This window comes from Saccopteryx bilineata, chromosome 5 (assembly GCF_036850765.1).
Source record: "Saccopteryx bilineata isolate mSacBil1 chromosome 5, mSacBil1_pri_phased_curated, whole genome shotgun sequence".
Lineage (NCBI taxonomy): Eukaryota > Metazoa > Chordata > Mammalia > Chiroptera > Emballonuridae > Saccopteryx > Saccopteryx bilineata.
In genome coordinates, this window is record NC_089494.1 from 202,360,149 (window position 1) to 202,384,259 (window position 24,111).

At 38.2% G+C, this 24,111-nt stretch overlaps 1 long non-coding RNA gene across 1 annotated transcript; it reads right to left on the minus strand.

Moving 5' to 3' along the window:
• Positions 1–176: 176 nt before the first annotated feature.
• On the minus strand, positions 177–23,488 carry LOC136306133 (uncharacterized). The gene is made up of 6 exons (XR_010725607.1): positions 23,378–23,488; positions 21,473–21,610; positions 16,162–16,267; positions 2,368–2,526; positions 1,638–1,829; positions 177–750 (listed from the first exon to the last, which is right to left on the minus strand). It is a non-coding gene; the product is annotated as an uncharacterized lncRNA (long non-coding RNA).
• Between the last annotated feature and the right edge of the window lie 623 nt (positions 23,489–24,111).

A 24,111-nucleotide genomic window follows, 5' to 3' on the forward strand; every position in this document is an offset into this window, starting at 1 on the left:
GCTACATATTTTGGAATTCATGGTGGCCAACTAAAGAAACGTAGGTGATTATGTTTAGATATTTATCCCCCATACCAGTAATAGGAAGAAGAAGACATCAACTACCCCATTAAATTGAACAAAATTCAGGAAGAAAGTGGAAAGTATAATTTTACTTAATCAGAGGTAATGACACTTCAAAGCATGCAGAAGCAGATTGACCTAGGTTTACCTGCCAATTCTGTCATTTACTAAGCTTGGTAATGCTGGGCAGGTTGTTTAATCCTCTAAGTTTCAGTGTGTTCATCTGAGAAATGGGGATAATGATAGCTAGGTCATAGAGGGGTTGTAAATTTAAACGGGAGAAAACACAGAAAGAGATTAACTCAGCTAGTTAGCCCTCATAGATGTCAGCTCTGAAAATGAATGAGGTGACCCCACAGCTCAGTGTTGGGAGTAAAGTTTGCCCTTCCAAAGCCTTTCAAATTCCAGGCTCAGGCTCCTAAGGGAGATACAGGACCCAGCAGTCAATGGGTCTAAAAGGAGAAGGAGAGAGAGGTGACAATGCAAAACCTATGGCCGATATTGTCATCCTCCTGGGGGTTCCCCCAAGCTGCCATGCCCCAGACAGGACACTGTTGCTGCCAGTGGGTGGGCTGTGTGCTCCGAGCTCTTTGCAGGGGATGAGTAGGCAGAAAGCACAACACACAGGTGGACTGATGTGGTTGATCACAGCTGATTCCTACCCCCTCTTCCCTTTGCCTTTAAAATCTGCTGGAAAAGAAAAAAACACGTTTATTTATTCATAATTGCTGCTTATTTTAATCAAATTGTTCTTGTGTATTTTTTGTTTGTTTTTTGTTGATTTTTGCTATTGAAATTGTATGAGGTTTTTTTTTTTATATAAATTTTGGATATTAACCCCTTATCTGCTATATGGTTTGCAAATATTCTCTCCAATTCTATAGGCTGCCTTTTTATTTTGTCTATTGTTTCTTTTGCAGTGTAAAAATTGTTAAATTTGATATATGGTAAAATAAGTCAGACAGAAAGACAAATACTGTATGATATTCTGTACATGTGGAATTCAGAAAAACAAAAGTACAAAAAAAATCTCAAGCTGATCAGACAGAAAATGAATGGTGGTTTCCAATGGCTGAGGATGGGAGAGACGTATGTATAAGGGTACATACTGATAATCAATAGATTAATCAGTGCTGGAGACTGAACACACAGTACAGTGAGTATAGACAACAAAACTCTATTATAAACATTAAACTTGCTAAGAGACTAGATCTTAATTGTTCCCACAACTGGAAGAAATGACATAGAGTGATGCATGGAGGTGTCAGCTATTGCTGCAATAGCAATCATCTTGCAGTATAAATATATCAAATCAGTATGTTACCCTCTGTACACAATGTTGTATGCCAATTACATCACAATTTCAAAAAATTAAGTGTATTTGGTATAAAATCTTATGTTAGTTTCAGGCGTCTAATATAGTGAGTTAACATTTATATATCTTACAATATGACCACCAGACTAAGTCTAGTATCACAATACTACCACGATATTATTAAGTATATTCCCCCTCACCTTTCTTTTTTATGTGTGTGAGAAAATAAAAGGAAAAAGAGAGGGTTAGTTGAGCAGACCTCCCCAGGAGAAAGGAATCCCCATCTTCTGCTTTTGTTCTTACTGCCTCTGGTTCTCTCTTCCCAGCTCCTTTCTCTCTGGCTTCTTTCAGTTCTGCTTTTCAGCTTAGCAAGCTCTTCGTTCTGCCAACAATCATCCTGCATTTATTTATCCACCCAACAAACTTTTACTGAGGACATACTGTGTACCACCTATCGGAAATACAATGATGAATGGAGGTTGGAGCCTTGTTCTAATGAAACATACTCTCTAGTGGTGAAAACACATAATAAACAAGCAAACAAACAAATGAGATACTATCTGATAGTTGTTAAGCTGTAGGTAAAGGTGAAAGTCGAAGTGTGTAAGATGGGGCAGTTAGGAAGGACTTCTTTGAAGATGCAACATTAGAGCTGAGGCCTGAATATTGACACACGTCTTCCATGCACAGGTCATAGCGGTCTAAGCAAAGGTCCCAAAGTGGGTGCACTGCATGTGGGGGGCAGAACCAAGGCCTATGAGGGGAAGCGGGGAGTGGTGAGAGCTGACATCAGAGACTGGCTCATTATGTAGGCTGCGGACATTAGGGTAGAGTGTGAATTTGCTTCTAAATCAAAAGAGGAGTGATTTCTATGCTGAAGAGGATGCCCTCTTTCAGTGCCAGAGGCCATAGCTTATGTTTTCTTCTATCTGTTTTGTAGTTTAGGCTTCTACTATGAGGGCCCTATGGATAAACAACTTTTTTCTTACCTTGATGTGGTTGAGCCTCGGGGAAGACAGGACTCTGGAGGGTGGTACCCACGCTCTCAATTGATCACTTGGGTCAGGAACGCTCTGATGCCAGTTGGGCTAAGGTCAAAGCTCAGTAAACAAGCTTTTCTGATTGTGGTGAGCACCTGGAATCCCACTCTGAGCACCAGGAAACATAAGAAAGCAAGGACCTTCTGTAAAAATAAAGCAAAGCTTCATACTTTTTTTTATTGTTGTTGCTACCAAGAAGATTTATTTCAATGAAAATTAAATTAAATATTATTTATTAGTTGAGCAGTACTAATAGCTAGCATCAGGGCTGTGAGAAGGAAATGGGAGGAGACATCTCAGTTTCCTGGCATCTGGAGCCACACCAAATGACTTGCTCAAATCTCTAGTGGGTACATTTTTCTTTTATAAGGTACAGTAGGTCACTTTTCCTTCATTAATAACATATTATGTGATCTGGAAGGGGGAGGCTTTCCAGAGTCCCTGTCAATACACTCAGCCCACAGTCACTTTGGTCACCCCCTTCTGTGTCCCTCAGCATGGTGCTAGTAACATTAGTCTAGAGTCAAGGCAGGGGCTATGAGTTATACAGTTATTAGTGACCGGGTCATAAAATTCTACCATTCTTGAAAAAATAGAATTCTTATAGCCAAGTAGCTTATCTTGCTAGAGGCTAGCTAGATTTAGCCCTCCCTTTCATTTATTTAACTCAGATTTCTTAAGCACGGACTGTATGATAGGTGCTGAATGAACCAGGGCACACAAACATATTGTCACCCTTGTGAAACTTCTAAGTTATACAGAACTGTAGTTTTAAACCTCACCAGGGATTAAGAGCTGATACAAATGCATGTATATGGTTAAGTGCCATTATAAGCAATGTAATAACTGACACTGGACCCCAATATTGGGTAAACACAGAGAGCAGTGTGGTCTGTGACAAACTAAAGAGTACTTCCATGAACACACACTCTAATTTATCTTTGACTTACTGACTTCCTATATGAACTTGAAGGGCTTCAATGAACAAGGCAGAAAAGATAGTAGTAAAGCAGGAGAACAACAGATAAACAAACACATTAAGAAACACAGGGAAAATGCCTTTAGTATGAAAATGCCATAAGGAGAAATAAAATCCTACCTACTTCAGTGGCATTAGATATATGGGACCATCACAAATATAAATCTCTATATCATGCCCTTACTTTCCTTAAATAAAATGACTTAGAAAGAAGATCAGCCTTTATGGGGAGGAAAATGATACGCATTTAATAAACTGGATAGATTTATAAATTACAGAAATATAGCCCAAATAAGTGGAACCTCCCCCTAGGCAAACTCCTGAGTGAATAATGATCAGATGATTGTTTACTCTCTAGTTTAGAGCATCATCATCAGAATTCATTAGCTACCCTGCAGTTTCCTTGCCTCCTAAAGAGAATGAATCTAGACACGAGTGTCAGAAGGGTCATCTGGGCAGTACTGGGGCTCCCTTCAATATGAGGCAGAGCATCATAAAAGAACTTTAGGAAATACAAAGCCAGCCCATATGTTATCACTGGTAACTTCCAGCATAGCCCTTTCCAAACAACAATCCTATACATTACCTAAAAGAGCAAAGCCAGCTGAAATAGCCCAGATGTTCACTTTGCTTGTAAACTAAAACCACACAATAAGTTAGGAGAGATGACATCAAAGTGGTCTGCAAAGCCAGGGTCTTACTAGAATAAAAAATATCCCTATAACTTTGGTGTGTCTAAGAATGTACTGTGGCATGGGCTTCTCTGGATTTGGCTAGTTTATATCTGGGAAGCACACATCTGGACAAAATGTTGCGAATGCTCCAGAAGTTAATTATTTCATTGATAGGAAGGTGCTTTCTTTAAAAAATGATGAAATAACACAGGTTTCTCAGTTAAGCAGATTCTTCACCTCCAGGAAAGGCAAGGAGGTTACATGTATAATCTAAGACAACAAAACAGATAATCAATAATCATAAAGACAGTTGGAAATTCTCATAATTCAAAGTCCTTAGTCTGATTTGTTTTGATTAAGCCAGACCACAGATATGAGATTTTTCTGACATGTTGTGGATGTGTTCTACTCATATCTTCATGCACACCAGCTTGATTTACAAACAGCCAATGCTTGCTCAAATCTCTAGTGGGTACCCTTGGACTGCTAGAACCCACTTTCCCTATCAAAATGTCTTGGAATAGGGGCATCCTTACAGGTTATGCTAGAAAGTGGAAATCTACCCCAGTTTCCTTGCCCGTTGGCAGGATCATTCTAATGTGTATGTATGTGTTTACACCCTTTCCCAGAGCCTCTCAGATAGATAAGCTCTGGTTGCCCACTGAGGTAGCAGGTTTAATTATGTGTCCCTATCATCTGTTTTATTTTGTATGATCTATCCCTGAACCTCCCTTATAAACTATGGGCATTCAGTCTACATCTCAGGGTCTGCTTCTTAGAAGAACTCAAATAATACACATTTTTACTCAAAGAATTTCCCTTTTGTTAACATTTATAAAAAAAAAAAAAAGCACATCTCACAAGTGAGGGTTACTGCAGATAAAAATCAGCTAAAGTCTCCTGCCACCTTTGCAGCTGCATACTGGATGCATATTAATGATGACTTTAGGAGTGTACCAACACTCCCCTTACTCAGTCCCTCGCTCCTCATCCTGTGCTTTGCTCTGTTTTTAGTGTGGGAGGAATCTAAGGTTAGAATAAAACAACAATGTTTCCTCTCATCAAATAAAGTGTGGTAGCTGTGAATATTATAATATATTCCTGGCCAAAGAAATATAAGGGAGATAGGACTTGTATGTTAAAATAGAAGGCTTCAAGCCTGACTTGTGGTGGTGCAGTGGGTAAAGCATTGACTTGGAATGCTGAGGTCATTGGTTTGAAACCCTGGGCTTGCCTGGTCAAGGCACATACACGAACAACTACTATAAGTTGATGCTTTCCACTCTTCCCACCTCCGTTTCTCTCTTTCTTTCTCCTCTCTCTAAAATAGAAAAAAAAATGAAAATCTTTAAAAAATAATAGGTTTCAAGATACTATATAATCCAGGCAAACTTGCAGTTTAGGAAAATGCAGTACTCCAATCCTCCCACACCCACATCCAAATTACAACTACACTACAGAACAACCATCACTGAGAACCACCCGAAACTTAGCTAAACAGAGGTCCTACAACTAAGGATATAAAGAAGCAGCCACATCAAGGCTGGCAGTAGGGGTGGAGATATGGGGCAGGCTTATCCCCTGCCTATGTGTGGCAGATAAAAATCAAAAGGCATATCTCCCCTGAGGAGCAAGGGGTCCCAGCCTCACACCAGGACACCCTGTCCAGGATTTCAGTGATAGGAAGAGAGGTCTCAATGGCATTTGGGTATAAAAGCCAGTAGGTGTTATGGTTGAGTGAGACAGAAGGCTACTGGAGACCTGGGCATTTCTTTCAAAAGGCCCGCACATGGACTGACTTGGATTCTCTTTGAGTTCTAGCAGTGGAGTAGCAGTTCCAAAGACACTAAGGGCATATGGGAAGTAACTGAATTGTCTGGCATAAGCTCAAGAGCTGCTAGAGATCAATGTTCCTTTTTTGAGCCTTTACTGCAATGAGCTAGCTTGTAGGTGTCATATCTCCATCAACTTGGTCACCCTACCCTGGTGATTCCCTGAGACCACGCCCTACCCAATTTGAGGTCCTACCCAAACTGTTTCCAGTGGATTTTTCATACAAATGGCATGTCTTGGTTCATGCTTCAGACTCTTCTGAAATCTCTCAAACAAGCAACATTCTTGTTAAGTGGCCCCAAGCCTGACAATAGTGGCAATTGGCCTTGGTTCCTAGCTTGTTTTGGGCACCTCCAAGCTCAGCACAAGTAGCAGCCATCTGCAGATCACTCTGTAGTAGCTAACCTTGGCCTGCACCCTTGTAGAGGCACTAGATCCAGTACACATGGTAGACAGCTTAAGACCATGATGAAATACCACCCAACCACCTCCATAAGTGACACACTCAAGGGACAGCCCCAATAGGCACCAGGGACCTTCTCTGGGACATGGGCCCCAGCACAGCTGATCTTCCACAGTGACTGAAAATAGTCCTTGCAGCCCATTGACCTGGGACTAATGAGAATAGTATTGGGAGTCCTGGGACAACTTCAGACATACCAACATTCACACCATGGGAGTGCCAGAAGAAGAAGAAAAAGCAAAGAATTGAAAATTTGTTCAAAAAAATAATGACAGAAAACTTCCCTAACTTGGTGAAGGAAATAGACTTACAAATCCAGGAAATGCAGAGAGCCCCAAACAAGATGAACCTAAAGGGGCCCACACCAAGACACATCATAATTAAAATGCCAAAGGTTAAAGACAAGAAATCTTAAAAGCAGCAAGAGAAAGGCAGTTAGTTACCTACGAGGGGGCTCCCAAAAGATTGCCAGCTGATTTCTCAACAGAAACTTTGTGGTTCAGGAGGGATTGGCAAGAAACATTCAAAGTAATGAAAAGCAAGGACCTACAGTCAAGAGTACTTTACCCAGCAAAGCTATCATCTACTATTGAAGGACAGATCAAGAGCTTCCCAGACAAGCAAAAGCTAAAGGACTTCATCACCACCAAACCAGTACTACATGAATGTTAAAGGGTCTTCTTTAAGAAAAGAAAGGAGAATGAAATATAAAAAATATGAATAATAAAATATATATATATGAATAATAAAATGGCAAAAAATGCAAAGGTGGGCAAAAATAGGCTTATAGTTGTAAGTACACAAAACAGAGTTTATTCTTGTATTATTATTTATTAATTATTGTATTATTAATTTGTATTACAACTGTGGGTCTACTTTTGCCCACCCCTGTACATATCTATCCAGAATCAAATCTAAAAGCCAAAATAAACAAGCAGAGTAGAAACAGATTCATAGATACAGAGAACACTTGGATGGTTGCCAGGTGGGAGGAAGGTTAGGGGATGGGTGGAAAATGTGAAGAAGTAAAAATTGGTAGCTGTAGAATAGTCATGGGATGTAAAGTAGAGAGTAAGGAATACAGTCAATAATATTGTAATAATTATATATGATGTCATAAGGGTACTAGACTTATCAGAATGATTACTTAGTAAGTTATATAATGTCTAATTACTGCATAGTACACCAGAAACTAAAATAATACTCTCAGTTAACTAATCAAAAAATAAAAAATATTTCTAGTGAAAAAGAAAAAGATGATATAGAAATCAAGGTTTGGTCTGCTTAAGAAAAATTTGAGTGTTCATTAAAACTAAATTCCCAATCTAAAGCCTCAAGAAGTATTGATTTAATGTGTCTTGGGTGAAATCCAAGTATTTTCACTTTTAATAAGTTTTAAAGCATGGTCCCTAATTTTTTGACACGCTTGGCATTGAGAGTTGGGTTCAATGAGCCCTCTCCCTGAATGTGCACAGTCATTGCTGGGCCAACAGAATGTAGTGGAAGAGATACTGTGCAGGATTTGGGCCCTGGATTTAAAATACCAGTAGTCTTTACTTCCTGTCTTTTGGGATGCATATTTTTGGAACAAAGCCAATGTGCTATAAGGAAGTCAAGCAGTTGTATGGTAAGGCTCTTTTTATGTCTTCCCACCAACAATCCCAGCTGAGGGCCCAGTTGACATCTGGAAGCAACCCTAAGACATGTAAATGAGATAGACTTCCAAAGATTCTAGTCCCTGAATATGAGTTACCCTTGAGCTGTACCTACTGACATCTCTTGGAGTAGAGGCAGGCCAAGTCTGCCTTGCCCTGCCCAAACTGATGAATGATTGTTGTTTGAAGCCACTGTGTTTTGGTTGGTTTGCTACATAACAGTACTAACCAAAACAAGTTCTCTAGGTGATACTTTAGTATATGGGTTACACACTTGGAAAAACACTCTTTCTGATAATCAGGTATGTTAGAAGATTATGCAAAAGTGCAGGGCTTAAAAACTATAAAAGAAAATAAAGTAGTCAGTAGTTAAACACACAGGAAAAATATCTTTATATGAGGCATCCATTGATAAAGTGACTGCATAGCCTGACCTGTGGTGGTGCAGTGGATAAAGTGTCAACCTGGAAACGCTGAGGTTGCCGGTTCAAAACCCTGGGCTTGCCTGGTCAAGACACATATGGGAGTTGATGCTTTCTGCTCCTCCCCACTTCTCTCTCTTTCTCTCTCCCCCCTCTCTATAATGAATAAATAAAATCTTTATAAAAAAGTGACTGCATAGTCAGATATATAGGAGAAATAACTTCAAAAATTTTTTATAGCACAACTTAATTTATTCCTTCCTTCATTCCACACCTCTGCAATTTGGAAGCACTGAGGGCTTTTGATTTGACCATCACGTATTCACTCTTTGGCACCCACTGACACACCTTCTTGGTCCCATGTCTGACCACACAGATCACTATTTAATGTTTCTCGTGGGAGAGCAAGTAAGTGAAGTAGGCCAGTTTAGGACAACAGAGGCAGCTGTTACTTTGCTCTAGCTGATTGTTGCCAGGAGAGAATATGGGCTGGGGTGCCAGACATCCTGACATTTCAAGAGAATCCTGCAGTGAGCAATATGTAGAATCTTCTGATAGTAACTCTGTGGAACAAAGATAAGATTTTAATACATATTGTAAAGGTCAAACAAAGCATATTGAACATTGGGTTCACCTTATTGTCATATTGAACATTAGACTCAAAACCGGAAACAACTGAAATTTGCAATTAGCTCTTCACTTTAAATATGATTCCATTCCAAGAGTAGTGATGAGCCCTGTCACTCAGACATAATCACAGCTCTCTACAAGTTTAGTTCTTAAAATGTTAATTAAAACAATGTATTAAACTTAGGAGTACAAAAAACAAACAAGACAAAGAAGAATAGAAAAAGGTTTGTTGGACGAATATGTCAACAGGGATCAAATAAAAGAAGAGTTTGATGCAGATGTCCTGTGTGTAGTCAGGCTCCTAGACCAATGCTGTTGTTTTTTTGGAAAAGACCCAAAAGGAAGCTTATGTACAAGTTGGAAGATAGACCAGAGCATTGGTCTAAAGTTACTTATAGCATGAGTTCTACCTTTCCTTTTGGAAGGCAGGAATGAGGACATTTGGGGGATGCAGAAGAGTGAAGTAGTATTTATAGTTAGGACTCTTATTAACAGTAATAAAACAAAAACCAACTGTAAATGGTCTAAAGCAAGAAGGGACATATTTTCTCATAGAACCAACTAGTCTAGAGATAGAACTGGTATAGTACTCTCTAGAATTGCAAATGATGTTATCAGAATTCAGTTACTTTCCTCTCTTGGCCCCAAGAAAACACCAGCCTTAGAGCTTCAGTTAAATCTCTGAAACCCAAATTCAAGTACAGTGAAAAAGAGAGCATCTCCTTGTTGTTGCTCAAGCCCAAGTTCCAAGATTAGCTCCAATTGCACCACCCTAAATCACATGCCAGCTCTTGAGCCAATCATGTCGCCAAGGGACGATGAGCCCTTTGACTGGTTGGGACTAGGGCAGGTCTCACAGACAACATCAGAGCTTTTCTGTTCTTTTACCTAGTCCTTTTTCTCTCTGTGCCTCAGTAAGAGTTATTTGTATTAATCTTTCAATCAATGAATATTTCTTCTATTGTGTCCATCTTCTGCTAAACCACTCTGTTGAGATCTTACATTAATATATCACATTTTCAGTTTTTAAATGTTCTTTGGATTTTTTAATAAAGCATATTTAAAGAAGAATTATTTGTAATAGCCAAAGCAGGAACCGAAATAATTTCTATCAAAAGTAAATGGTTAAATAAATAGTTATATTCATAGAATGCAATACCATATAGTAATGAATTGAATGAATTGCAACTATATCCAACACCATGAATGAAAGTTTAAAACATAAAATTAAGACGAAGAAGTCAGATAAAAAATAATGTGATCATCTATATAAAAAGTCGAAAAACAGACTAAACTACAACAGTTTGGATATAGATATACAGGTAAAAGTATTTTTAAAAAGCAAGAAAATAATTACTAACAAAGCCAGTGTATGTGCTTTGGGTAGATGCATTACATTTGCAATGAAGAATGTTTAACATAAAGAAAAGGAGTAACAATGATTTTTGGCAAATCCATGAGAACACAATTAGTTTTCCTTCTCCTCTGACCTCTGTAGTCATCTTTTCCTGCTGTCTCCTTTAAATACCATCAGAGATTTTCCACAATAATGGCATGAACTTTTGTCCTAGAAAAGTGATGTGACATTATCTCCAGAAGTTCTCTGTTAAATTTTTTTTTAATTAGGTGAGAGGTGGGGTGGCAAAGAGACTCCCATATGTGCCATGACTGGAATCCACCTGGCAAGCCCCCTACTGGGCCATTCTCTGCCCATCTGGGGTCATTGCTCTGTTGCTCAACCAAGCTATTTTAGTGCCTAAGGGGAGGACATGGAGCCATCCTCAGCACCCGGGGCCAACTTGCTCGAATCAATTGAGCCATGGCTGTGAGGGAAGGGAAGAATAGAAGAGGGAGAGGAGGAGAAACAAATGGTTGCTTCTTCTATGTGCCCTGAATGGGAATTGAACCTGGTACTTCTACATGCCAGGCTGATGCTCTACCACTGAACCAACTGGTCAGGGCCTTAAATTTTACGTTAACTAGTCAGATAGAAAAGAAGGCAGTATGCATTCTGGAAAGAGTCATGTCACCTGTCTCTACCATCAATATAATTGGTGGAAGGTTCCATGAGCAAACATAAAATAATCTCTAGATCGTGAAAGGTCGAAATAAGAGATACTACCTTGTACCCTGGGAGTTAGACTATAAAATCATGCATTGAATTAAAGCAGAGATATTAAAATTCCCACAAAATAATAAGTAAGATTTGTGTAGTATGTATTAAGACTAATGTGCTAAAAGCATTTTGAGTATAATACAAAAAACTTGCAAATTAAATTGGATTATTTTCTTAATATTGCGATGGAGGAATGATGTCTAGGGCATTTTCAATAACGTCCTCAAGGTCACGTGGCCAAGATGTGGCAGAAGAATTTTCAAAATGAGATCATCTGACTCCCAAGCTTCTATTCTATACACCCAGATTATAATTTCTCTACTAAAGAAGTGCAATGGCTTCCAGACCTGAGCCAGACTGGAGGGTTCCATTGTACATGGTATTATTTTGTGACAGAAGTGTGAAAAATCAGAGCAATTTGGGAAGGCCAATTAAGGCACCCCTTAGGGAGAAGAAGTTCTGCCAATAGATTCTAGTTTTCATTGTCCCTTTGGTTTAAAGCTATTTCTATAGTAGAACAGGATATATTGGGCTTTCTTAGCCTCACAACAGTAAACATTTTAATTATGCAAATAATTTTGATCTTCTGAATTCTTGGTTAGCAATCAGCTTTCTGATTATAATTTGACTTTCCCAAAAGAGCTCTTTAGAATTTGGAGTCTGTGCCAATTTGAGAATTTTGGTATGTGTGAGACAGCTTTTATTTCTCATTGTCTACCAAATTTTTAAACTTAACTTCTATGAGCATATTAGTTCACTATATGTGGTGGGTAACTATCACACTAAAAGACAGAATAAACCACAAAGACATTAAATTTCAGTGAAGTGACATGGTTAAGAGGTTCATAGAGGTGTGATGGATTGAGTTGTGATCCTCAAATTGTCCTTAATTCATATGTTGAAGCCTTAACCTCCAGTGGGATGGTATTTGGGGATGGGATCTTTGGGAAGTAAATAGGCTTAGATGATGTCATGAGGAACAGGGTTTGATGATGGAATTAGTGTCTTATAGGAAGAGACACCAGAGAGCTTCCTCAATCTCCCTCTTTCTTTCCCTTTCCCCCCAAACCTTGCATAAAAAGGTCATAAGAGCACACAGAAAATGGCAGTCACCTACAAGCCAGAAAGGGTTTTCACCAGAATCAGGCCATGTTGGCACCCTGATCATAGACTTCTAGACTTTGAACTGTGAGAAACTAAATTATTTTCTTCATACTACCTAGCCTGTGGCATTTTGTTATGGCAACCTGAGAAGATTAACACAAGAAGTCCATGGAAAATAGGGATGCAACCTTCTTCAAAGTGACTAAGAGAGGGTATGGTGTGCTAGAGCAGGCTCAAGGAATCTGAAAAGCCATCCCCCAAAAATGAAAAACTCAGAGAGCATGATCTGAAGGAGAAGAAATCTGAAAAACTACCTTTGCTTTCTTTAGGTTTGTGTTATACCTGGTATTCTGTACCAAGTCCTTTGTCTGATTTTTCTTTGTTTTCTGCAACTGTTATATTTGATAGAAAAGCTGCAGTCATATCATCAACACTTAGAACCCTTTTAGAAAGTAAAAAATTTAACTCACTAAGAATATTTCATTACATAGTACTCCTTTTGCAGATCATTCTTTCCTTTCTGGAAAAGAATCAGGTTATAAAACCTTGGGCATGCAGTTAGCAGGACATTTAAATGGTGTTTGATTTTTTAAAAGCTTAAGCATCTGACCATGGTTTTTCCAAGTCAAACAGCAGTTTAAAAACTAAGAGGCTTTGAAGTCAGAGGCCTGTAATGCTGTGGGCTCCTTCTTTCTCTCTCTCCTGAAATAGTAGGTGAGATCAGATGTGAAAATTTGTACAGACACTGTTTGTGTTTCTCTATATAGAAGACCATTTCTTAAGAGACTGCCCTATAAACCTTAGTTAGGTTCTATAATACACTGAGCCACCTATTTTTTTGAAATGTACAACAAAATTCAGTGTGTTGAGGAAAATAATTTTAACTACACTGTTACTACTCTTATTTTTTATTTAAAAATTTTTATTGAATTTATTGGCGTGACTTTGGTTAATAAAATTATGTAGGTTTCAGTTGCATGATTCTATATCATCTGTACATTGTATTCTGTGTTCATCACCCAATGTCAAGCTTCCTTCCCTCCCCACTTATCATCCCCTCTTTACTCTCTTTTACCTTCCTCCACCCTCCTTTCCCTCCTACAATCACTGTTGTCTATGAGGTTTTCAAAATTTCTTTTATTGATTGGTTTTAGAGAGGAGAAAGGGAGAGAGAGAGAGAGAGAAGCATTGATTTATTTTTACACTTAGTTGTGCATTTATTGGTTGCTTCTTGTATGTGTCCTGACCGGGGATTGAACTCGTGACCTTGGCATATTGAAATGATGCTCTAACCAAATAAGCTAACTGGCCAAGGTCATGGTTCTTTGTTTTTGTTTTTGGTTAATCTCTTCACCTTTTTCACCTAGTCCCCCAACACCCTTCCCTCTGAGAGCTGTCAGTCTACTCTGTATCTTTGAGTCTGTTTCTATCCTGTTTGTTAGTTCATTAGATTTCACATGTAAGTGGGATCATATGGTACTTGTCTTTCTCCGACTGACTTACTAACTTATTTCACTTAGCATAATGCTCCTTCCTTTTTTTTATAGTCAAGTAGCATCTCACTGTGTAAATGTACCACAGCCAGAGGCAAATTTATGGCAGGTGTGCTAGGTACGTACCCTGGGCCCTGCAAAACCCCAACTTTACACTTTTTTTCTAATTACACTAAGTTTAATTTCATATGTGCAATTTTAACATTAAAATTACATAATATTTTTTATTTATTTAAAAATATGGTTAACATGTACTTTTATTTTCCCTGTCTCTCTCTCTTCTTTAAGGCCCAATATTTTCTTCTGTACGCGGGCCCTCAAACGACCTTAATCCATCTCTGACCACAGCTTTTCTATCCACTCATCTACTGATGGGCACTTGAGCTGCTTCCAAATCTTGGCTGGGTTTCTTTAGATACATTCCCAGAAGTAGAATCTCTGGGTCATTAGGCAGTTCATTTTTAAATTTTTGAGGTAACTCCATAGTGTTTTCCACAGTGGCTGCACCAGTCTGTATTCCCACTAGCCATGCACAAGGGTTCCCTTTGGTTCACATCCTCACCTACACTTGCTTTTGTTGATTTACTGATGAGCACCATTCTGACAGTTGTGAGGTGATATCTCATTGTGGTTTTAATTTGCATCTCTCTAATGATTAGTGATGTGTTATCAATTTAAAACATGAAAATGTCATTTTCTACTTACTTTTCAAATAATGAACAGAAAGGTCCATAGTTTTCGAAGCCCACATAACCACCAATGACCAATCCAGAATTTAACCTCACAACGATAGAAGCCTCTTTAAAGAATGCAAAGGTCTCTGCCTAACCAATGATGGCATGATGGCACAGAGGATAAAGTGTTGACCTGGAATGCTGAAGTCACTGATTCAAAACCCTGAGGCAAGACACATATGGGAATTGGTGCTTCCTGCTCCTCCCTGCACTCCTCTTTCTCTTCTCTCTCTCTCTCTCTCTTTCTTTCTCCCCTCTCTAAAATGAATAAATTTTTTAAAAAAAGAATGCAAAGACTCAAAACTAATAGTTATCCTCTCCATTGTACCTACAACATGCCATTTATAATCCTTGTTATCTTCCATTATTTTTCACTATTGCAGGACACAAGCAATGGAAATAAGTAATGAATCAAAAAGTGAGGTTCAGAGTAGTCAAGTGACTGGACCAAGATACATTACTAATGAGAAGCTGGAACAGAACTCTCCAACTCTCTGACTCTGAAATTCACATTCTTTCCAGTGTTATGCCATGTGACATGATAGTGATATCCGCATGTAAAGCCAGAAGGCACGGCCACCATCACGGCAGCCCGGCCCATGCAGGTTCGCATTGGATTCGGTAAAGAAACAACGGAGCCAAGAATTGGTGGGCCATTAGCTTTAATTCTAGCTTGCACCTGGCGGGCAAGTAAAAACACACACAGGGCTCCAAAACCCACTCACATTCAGTGCTCACAAAGCTACTGACTTAATCCAAGTTCTCCTAGAATCAAAGGTTTCTAGCTCACCAGACTTATTCACCTCTGTTCCCCATCTCCTTCCTTCTCCCTGCACAAACTCTGCACTAACTGGCTTCTCACTCAACACTCCACCATCTTGGCTGCTTCTCCTGGCCTCCTCCACGTGGCCTCCTTTGGCTCTCTGCTCTGCTCTCTCCTCTAATGATAATCTCAGGGGCAAGCTCCCATTCTGCCCCTATTTTATAGTGTAGAAATCCAAACCTTTAATCCAATATACAAAATATGGAAGTCTCTAATACAAAGTCACTTCTCTGAGGCATGATTAGATTGTACCACCCCACATCAAAAAGGGTGGGAAAGACTTAATCCCAAAACCAGGCCCCAGGCTCCAAAGATTCTACCTGCCTTTAGCCCACCCCCAACACACATTAATATCACCTGGGCGACGGCCTCCACATGAGCAGCGCCATCTTTCACAAAGTGAGCATAATACATTTTATCCGCCCAACACTGCATTTCTGGAAAGACCAGATAAATCTATTAATAATTAATTTTTCTTTCTAGAATAATAAAAAATACTAAGAAAAATGGATGCACATGAATGGTCCAGTGACATAAATGTTATTTCACTTCCCTATTATTAAAATTCTTTCAGGGCAAAGCTGATTTTTTAAAAATGGTGGTATGTCCTGGGAGAGAAGGAAGACTAGAGAGATTGAGGACTGTGTTTTACCAGCAGGTCCTAATCATGCCATGATACTGACCATTAAGATATTGATCTGCAGAGCTTACAATGATCATAATAATTCACATTTATAGAGAACTCAACTTTTTAAGTCAGAGAAAAATTGTCTGGAAGAAAACAAGACAACTAACTGGATCAGAAAAGAAGCCATACCACGTAGATTAGATTAGCTTTCTCTGGGAAACCTTGATTGGATCAGTGTTTCTGTGGGGAGGGTAGGAAATTATAGGTCACACATAGTCTCCAGGAAGCAGTCTACCTGCAAAATACAAGCAATACAAAAGAAGTTTGAAATTGAGAATTAGTTTGTTATAACAACACATAAAATGAAGAAGGATGATGAAGTCGGGGTAGTTGCAGATATCCTGTGTAGGAGGAGGGTTACCTGAAAAGTAGGGGTGGAAGGGCACTTTTGTGAGCAGCTTCCTGCACTAAGGAAGGAAGGCTGTTTAGTCTGCTTGGCAGATCTATTTCTTTAGAGAAGGGAGGGGACTCATTAGATAGCTTTATCTTTATGGTAATGTTCCTAGGATAATCCAACACCCCCCTCCCAGCTCTGATTCTGTATTTTCCAAGCAACCTTCTGATGGTAATTGAGTTTCCCAAATAGATTTCTCTCCTGGGAAGAAAATGAGTGGACAGACTGACATGGCTATCCAATCTGTTTGTCAGTGTGATTTCTCACTGTAAATTAAGACCCTGGCTCCTGCATGAGATGCAGTTGGATGATGTGAGTCAGCCCTGGGCCTGACTTCTTGTAAACCCAAAATCAAGGCCCCAGGTCTGCAGAACTGACCATAGCAACCTCTTCCATTTGTATAGGAATTTACAGTGTGACTCATGTTGTCTCATTTAGCTCTCAATGTGTCTGTGAGGTAATCATTTCTGTTTCATTAAGATTTGGAAAGGTTAAGTGAACTTCTCAAGGTTACACAGCTTCAGGAAGACAGTACACAAAGCTTAGGGCTCCTGATGCTAAATCCAGACTCCTTCACGACCAGGGACAAGTGAGAACACAAATGTGCAGAACCACAAAATGGAGTTTCCAACCACTTGCAGTCTTCCTGATAATTTACTACAGCAAGGTCTGGTGGATGGAGGATGGCTTGTATTTTATTTATTTATTTAATTTTGTTTTTAAAGTTCATCACTCTCAATTTCTCCATCACCTCCAGCCCTAGGAAACCACCAATGCACTTTATGTCTCTATAGATTTACCTGCTCTTGATCTTCCACATAAATATTAGATTCATACATACAATGCATAGTCTTTTGTGACTGGGTTATTTCTCTCCAAGTAATATTTTCAAGGTTCATCCATGTTGTAGCATATGTCAGTACTTCACTTCTTTTTGTTGACACGATACATCCTATTGCATGGATATACCACATTTTGGGTATGCAGTCATCAGTTGATGGACATGTTGGGTTATTTTTACATTTTGACTATTGTGACTAGTGCTGCTAAGAACAGTTGTGCACAAATGATTGTGTAAACATAGGTTTCCATTTCACTTGGGTATGTAACTAGAGTACCAGTTTATATTCTTACTAGAAATGTATGAGAGTTCTAATTTCTTTCCATCCTTGAATACTTGTTATTATCTGACTTTTTGATCATAGCCTTCCTAGTGAGTATAAGTGATATCTCCCTGTAATTTTGGTTAACAGTTCTTGGATGACTAGTGATGTTGAATGCCTACATTTTCATATGCTTATTGATCATTTATATCCCTTCTTTGGAGAAATGTTTTTCAAATCCTTTGTCCATTTTTATATTGGGTTACTTTTCTTTTTGTTATTGAATTGTAATAGTTCATTATACATTCTAGGTACAAGTTCCTTATCAGATATGCAATTTGAAAGAAGTTCTCTCATTTTGTGGGTTGTTTTTTCTATCTCTTCATGGTATCCTTTGAAACACAAAGGTTTTTAATTTGGTGATGTCCACTTCACCTGGTTTTTTTTTCTTTTGTTGTTTGTGCTTTGGTGTACAGATGAATCTTTTTGAATGATGGAAAAAATTGATTATATGTCTAAACAACATGTATTGTTACTGTGAGGTAAAGTACAAAAATAAAGATAGTTTCAGGGGATAAGTTTCTGCTTTCATGGAATTTGCAATATAATAAAAAGAAAACCTAAAGAAAGAAAAAAGTAGAAAATAGTTTAAAAAAAGGATAGATTAAGTGTTGGTAAGGAATAAATATTGATCCTAGAAATTTTAATGATAGCTTTTTACTAGCAATGTTTATTGCCTTGTGTCTTTGTAGTACAAATATATCAGCAAAGTATACCAATCAAATAATATATTTTATATTTAGATTTTTTGATGTTTTTCTAGAGATGGAAACCACCATAACTGTATTGTACATTTACATTTAAAATCGGTAAAGGCCAAATAAGTTGTCCATATATATTTGTATAAGATTTACTTTTGTGTGCATATCATTATTAAAACAACACCTTGGTTTACTCAAGGCTCTTAAACTTCTTCTGAAACCCTCATTTAACATAACCTAGTCTCTATACAAATCAAAATACATGTAGCTTTGACCTGTTACACAACTAGATTTCCTTCCTGGTCTGTTGGCAGGTATTTTATGAATAACATCTGCAATATCTAGTAATCTGCTGCAAGAAATAGTGCTGATTTAATTAAAAAATAATTTGATATTCAAAACACTTTTTCATATACTCTAAGCACTCTTTAATAAAATAACTTAATAACAGATCATCAAGGAAAATTCTGGGCACAGTAAAGAAAAAAAATAAATACATTTAGTTCAATGTTGAAAGAAAAAGTGAGTAGAGAAACTATGCTTTTGCAAAAACATACACACACACACACTCACACACACAAACACTATTGTGATGTTTATGGCTGCTCTGTTCTGGGGTTTAGATTTATTTACTCATCAAAATTGAGTTTTAAAGTGTTGATGGACTACAAACTCCTGGAATATACTATTATGGTTATAGCATTTAAACAATGGGCTTAAGAGTTTAAGTAGAAGCCTAACTAAACTGTTATTTTGAAAAAAAATTAAATCATTTAATCCTAAGCAATAGTAAGCAAACATTATATTTAAGAATGAAATTCAAGGGCAACTTTGAAATAAACCAAATGTAAGTTATGATTTATTATTTTCCCCATTTATTTTCAATTTTTCTCTTTCACCTAATCTAATCATGTTTTTATGCACAATTTTACTAGAAAGTTCTATGGTTGACCTTGCTGGTCTAATATCAAATCCAAATCTTCCTAGGATTTGGGCCAGTTTCCCAGATTTTAGGATATTTTTGTAACAGTGACTTTAGGGAATTTTTTCTCTCTCACATTTGATTTATTTCTTTTCAGATTTAACTCCTTCTGTTGCTGGAAACACACACACACACACACACACACACACACACACACACACACACACACACACACACCTTGAACAGAAATGTTCAGGTTCTTCTGTTCATTGCTTTTCAGTTGTTTTGTTTCCAAGGAGCCAGGAGCAGGAGGAAAAGTTTATGATGTAGAACAGGTGATCATGCTTTTAAAAGGATCTTGTAGGCAAACAAGGTGGCCTAATGCAAGTAAGTCAGCGCTCTCTTCACTGACCTCCACTTAATCCCATTGCTCTGTTTTTCCTAAAGAAGCACCGCGACTAATGTCCTCTGCATGTCTAATGCGTGTTGCCTGAGGGCCACTTGCTAGCGCCCTTCCTCACTTCCGCTTCCGCTGAACTGTGCGCTTTCCCAGCAGTCAGTTATTTTTAAATGAGTCTTTTTATGCCAATTGTACTTGTTAGTGTAAGTATGTAATTTAATTGAATACTAGGTAAATCAAAGAGGAAATGAGTGTAAAAAGAAAAAAGTTTAAATTTAATGAAAATAAAATTAAATGCTTTGGAAAGAGTCTAAAATCAAGTCACTTAAATAAAATGGCTTTTGAGTAAGTATGTAAAATGAACTATAAAATTATGAGGAAAAGGGCAACAGAAGTAGAATTATATTATGTCTGAACTAGAAAATGGCTTAAATATATACATTCATTTATAAATTCATTCATTCATCCCACAAACACTTATTATTTACTACATGTGCTAGATATCTGAGTAGCTAGAAATATAAAAATAAGTCACAGATCTTAAGTAAATTAAGTCTAGTAGGGAAAGGAGTTATGAAAATGCAATAAAATGTGATGATTATATCAAAGGAGTGTTTGGTTAAGCCTAGAAATTTTTAAATAAACATGTGCTATCTTACTGGTTCTTAGGGGTTCTTTTAAAATAATAATATTCTCACTTGGTAATATAAACTATGTTATGGCATCAATGTTGGACATTTGGAACACAGAGAAGAAATACAAAGTAGAAAATAAAAATAATTTCTAATTCCTTGATTCAGAGAATGACTGCATATTTGGGGGGAATTTTCTTCCAATCTTCTTCCTCTCTGCTCTTTTTACACAGATACAACACACACACACAAACACACACACACACACCCCACAGGATTTTTTCATTGCATTATATTATTTAACACCAATATTATATGTTATATATATATACTCATAAAGTATACCTTTTAAAAAATAGTCTTTAAAAACATATTAGTGACAACACAGTGTTCAATACTAAAATATATGTTTTATTTTTTAAATTTTTATTTATTTATTTTAGAGAGAAAAGGAAGAGAGAGAGAGAGAAGGGGAGGAGGAGCAGGAAGCATCAACTCCCATATGTGCTTTGACCAGAAAAGCCCAGGGTTTCAAACCAGCGACCTCAGCATTCCAGGTTAACACTTTATCCACTATGCCACCACAGGTCAGGCTGAAATATCCTTTTGATGCATTAAATTTCTATGAAAATAATTAACTAAACAATATTATATTTAAACAAAGGTATCATCCCAGAGTAAATAAGAAAAAATTGGGTTGTCATGTTTTTCACATTCTTAGTTATAAGTGCCCAGTATTTGAACTACTTTTGAAAAATGCCTCTGATTTTGTTTTCCACATCAGTTAACCCTTTTGAAATAATCTGAGCTATGATGGTATGGCAGGACATTGTAGATTGAAGTAACTCATAGCATTTTAGGATTTAGGAAGGCGTTGACACATCTGCAAAATAGATAGAATCTCCTATTGAGGGAAAGGTACTGGGAATCCTGCATCCTCTTTCTCACATTTTCTGTACCATCTTGCCGAGGAATGGCATCAGGAGGTAGAAGAATGGGGTTACCCACAGGGCAGGGGTGGACCCAGGGCAAAGCTATGGCTCAATGACAATATGATGGCCAGTGGGCAGTCTTCTCAAGTTTGTCTCTCAGAAAAGGGGCCCTGGATCCAAGGGTGTTTACTCTGGAACTCGGCCTTAGGATTCTACAGACACAGATGCCATGTCTGTGAAATAATGAACACAGAATTGCTTGGGAAAGTCCAAAGTCTTACACATAGTGATCCTACCTGACTAGTATTAGTAAGGAGTAGGAAGGTCAGGGACTTTCCCTCCGTGCTTCTTCATCGGTCCTTCAGCAGTCCAGTCCCCATTTTAGGCCTGCTTTCCTCCACACACAGAGTGCTTTGGGGCTTTGATCAGGGACCCTGTGCCCAAAGAGAGACCCAGACAAGGTTGACAGGAAGACTGGCCCTCACTCTGCACCTGATGCCCAGGCTCGCCTCAGACACCTGCACGCCAGTTTATGACACCATGCCAAGTTAGTGGTTTTATTAACCAGCTCAGAAGCCTTCACGTCTATTTCTGGGAATCCTTAATCCGTTCTTCCTGAATCACCTCCTTTCTTCTTTCCCACTCTAGACATTGTTCTCAGTCTTCATTCTTGAAACAGAAGTGCTAGTTCTTTTTGTGATTGCCTTTACAATCTCATCCTGTATTATTTCTAATGTCAGGGCTGGCTTCCTGGGCATGTGACCCATGCAGTCTTACATGGCCATGTGCTCAGAAGAGCCCTGCTCTTAATTGAATGCTCTGCTGCCACGATCTTGAAATTCTTAATAACTTTTGAACAAGGATCCTGTGATTTCATTTTGCATAGGACACTACAAATTATATAGCCGGTCTTGTCCATGACATATGGCCATGAGCCATGGCCCACTCCCATGGTTTCCCCTAATACAGTGGCATGACCTAATACCCCATGCAAAGGGAGGCCAGACCAATGGAGATGAAGCTCCTACTATCTCTCGCCTTGCCAAAATGGGTATAATTGTACCCAGAGCTAGAGGGGATCAGTAACACCAGGTGAGGCTGTCATGGGGAAGTCAGGATTTGAGAGATAATTTAATAAGCTAAGTTGAATGGAGAATTTGGGAGCTAAGACTGACTTCATCTTTCCTTTTCCCAGATAATGTTTAATGGGGCCCATGGAGAGACAGAGAAGCAGCCAGTACCTATCCTCCACCTCCATGGCCTTGTAAACATAAGGGACACCTCAGCTGGTATAATGTCAAAAGATGTTGAAGGTCAGCTTGGAGTTATGTGGCTATTGACAAGATTAAACTTCTACTGATTTAATAGTGACTTGTTACTTAACAGTAACTAAGAGATCTTTGAGACCTGCCATACATTCATCCAGGGACAGAGAAAGAACAAGTTAAAAAAATAGGTTCAGAGGTATACTGGCAAAAGAAAAAAGTTGCTTTTTCTTTTACCCTATTGAATCTAGTTTATTTAATAAACAAAACGCAAGAGCCATTGGGAGAATGATCAACTGGATCATAAGAACGTACTGGTAACTTATATTAAACCATAAGGCCTACACTTTTTATCCATGAAGCTGGCCCGAAAATAATATAGGAACTTACCTAGTTCCTGCAAAAATAATAATTACCAATTTTAAGTGTTCATTATTTGCCAAGTAAAGTGCTAAACACCTTTTATGTATTATATAATTTCTACGTCACCATGAGGTATTTTAATAACCACATTATATAAATGAGGAAATTGCGTGTTAGAAAAATTCAAATCACTTAGTCACATAGGGGGAGCCAGCTCTCGAAGCCGATCCCATCTAAACTTCAAAGCTCATGCTTTGAACTAATAACTTATTCTGTCCTAAAAGAAGCTAAAATACTGACTTATTCAATTTTTTTTAGCATGCCTTTCTGCACAGTCTTTTTCACAATACTCATATTTAGTAACCATAAAAATAGCATCACTTTTAACCAAACAAAAGCAATGAAAGGACTCCTCACCCCCTTGCCCCATTCTCTTGCTCTTTCATAAACTGTAAAAGCAGCAAACAAAAGCATGCAAATTAATTATTTCCACTAAAAACAAAACTCAATCATCTGTATAGCTTTTGAAAGACCTGTCTGGTTAAAAACAAAAACAAGGAAGCGTATCTTCACCTATTTTCTTGTCTGTATCAAGTTCCAGATGACGATGAAAATGAGAATTGCTGTTCTAGATAAAAATCTGGTCGAGAAAGAGGACATGACAGCACAAAAGGCGAGAGTCTGTCCCCAGTCAGATGTACTGTCAGAACTGAGCAGGACAGTATCAAGCCAAGGGCACAGAATTAGAAGCTCAGAGTTGCAAATGCCTGTGAAGATAAGAGCATAGGCTGAGGGCCAGCTGTAGCTGTTCTGAGCTTTCTCTTTGTATCCATTTTAGTTTATATAAACATAAAAGTAAGATGAGAAAAGAGGGATCTTGAACCAGGAATTGCATGAATCTAAGAGAATAGTATGAAATTGGCTGATATTCAGAATAAACAAAAGTTTAGACAGCTACTCTCTAATTCTAGTTCAAGTGCCTTACACAGCCCAACAGAGATATTTCAAGGATACTGTTATCCATACCCCTGGACTGGGGTTGGAGGAACAGAAGAGACCAGACTAACGTTCCCAGGACCTCAGATGACAGGGACAACAGAGAAACTCTGTTCTTGTGCTCTCGTGTCCTCTTTCTTGTTGATCAGATTTTGATCTAGAATAACAATTCTCATTTTCATCATCATCTGGAAATTGATATAGACTAGAACAGGGGTTGGGAACCTATGGCTCACGAGCTAGATGTGGCTCTTTTGATGGCTGCATCTGTCTCGCAGACAAATCTTTAATAAAAAAAATAATAACGTTAA